Consider the following 2,012-nt stretch of genomic DNA (forward strand, 5'->3'; position numbering starts at 1 on the left):
TTGAATGTCAGAGCCGAATAAGGAGGAACCGGGGTTGGAAGCGGGTCTGCATGCGGGGCCAAGCGTCTGAACTTCTGAAATGAGAAACGAGACAGAGAGTCGGCGATGGCATTGGAATGTCCGGGAATGTGTGCGGCGCGAAGGAGGAATTGGTGGGAAACGGAGTGCCAAGTGAGGCGGCGCACGAAGGGCATGATGGACAGGGAGTTGGAGCGGCCTTTATTAATGATGTCGACGACGGCGACGTTGTCCGAGTGTACGAGGATGGACTGGCGGGACCACTCGTGGCCCCACAAGACGACGGCTGCGACGATGGGGTATATCTCGGCGAGAGCCGAAGACGGAATGAGACATTCTCCTGCGAGCTCCGGGGGCCATCTTTCAGCAAACCATCTGCCGTTGTAGAAGCCCCCAAAACCGGCGGAAGGAGCGGCATCGGTGAAAAGATTGATGTCCAGGGGGTTGGCGAGGCGGTCTTCGTAGAAGAAGGATATGCCGTTCCAGTTGGCGAGAAGATGACGCCAGAGACGCAGCTCGGCACGGCTTGAATATGGTGTCGGTGAGCGATGGGACGGAAGATGCGATGGAAAAGAGATGGGAGATGAACCCTCGACCTTGGGGGATGATTCGGATGGCGTAGTTGAGGTGGCCCAGAAGAGAGAGAAGCTGGTGTTTGGTGCACCTGGTGGTGGTGAGGAAGTTGGTGATGATGAGCGTTATCCTGTCGAGCTTCTCTTTTGGCAGGGAAGCTTGGAATTTGACGGTGTCGAGCGTGATTCCGAGGAACTCGAGTGACGTGGACGGACCTTCCGTTTTCTCGATGGACAGGGGGACTCCCAGTTCCTTAAAGACTGAAGTGAGGGTGACGATGCCGTCGGCGGGTGGGGATGAGGGAGGGGAGATGATGAGGAAGTCGTCTAGAAGGTGGACCAGGTAAGGGATTTTGTGGGTGTTGGAGAGGATCCAGCAGAGGGCTTCGGACAAGCAGTCAAACAGTTTGGGGCTGCTTTTACACCCAAAGGTGAGCCTGACGGCGAAGTAGCAGGATCCCCTCCAGCGGACGCCAAAGAGGTGCCAGAAGTCGGGATGAATTGGTAGAATTTTGAAGGCGCTGACGATGTCTGCCTTTGCTAGCCAGGATCCTTTCCCGGTGCGTTTGATGAGGGCGATGGCGTGGTTGATGGAGACGTAGCGAAGAGAGAAGTCTTCGCTCGGGATTAAGCTGTTGATGCTTGGAACTGGGGTGCCGTGTGGTGCTGAGAGGTCGATTATTATACGTTCTTTGCCGGAATACTTCCTTGTGGCTATGCCGAGGGGGCTGATGCGGAAGGTGGGAAATGGAGGAAGGTCGAAAGGTCCGATCATGAAACCTTCTTTTATTTCCTTGGCGAGGAGACCTCTTCCGGCTCCTGTAAGCCGGACTGGAGCTTTTTGCACTCAAAGGATGATGAAGGTACTGCTATGACGCCGGGATGGAAACCTTCGCTGAAACCGCGGATGAGGAACTGGACGAAAGCGGGGTCGGGGTGATTTTGAAGGGCGGTTGCGAGCGCTGGGATGTTGACCGGTGTGGAGAGGTGCTTACCAAGCTTGACGGGGTTGTGGGCGCAGCCTGGACGGGCGTGGCCTCCGGCGCAGTATGTGGAGGTAGCGGCAGGAAGACATCCCGCAGCCTCCGTCATTGAAGTTGTTGCATATTGGTTTTCCTCCCTTCATGAAGGTAGGTCTGCCTCTTTTGTCTACTCCGTTAATGCTTGGGTTAGCGGAGGATAGGCTGGCGGAAGCGTTGAGGAGCGGGGGGATCGATGCTTGGGGGGTGTAAGGAAGGGCTGGTGACAGGCGCGTAAGGGCGGAAGCGCGGGAGTTGTAAGCCTTGGACGGGCCTTGAGATGGGTTGGCGTGAGCTGGCATGGTGCAGATGGAGGCCGGGTGCGATGGAGCGTGGCAGAGAGTGCAGGGGAGTGAAGCTCGGGCCGCGAAGGTGCGGCAGTAGAGCTCACTGTCTAGGGCTC

This window comes from Electrona antarctica (genome assembly GCF_951216825.1).
Source record: "Electrona antarctica genome assembly, chromosome: 17".
Classification (NCBI taxonomy): Eukaryota; Metazoa; Chordata; class Actinopteri; order Myctophiformes; family Myctophidae; genus Electrona; species Electrona antarctica.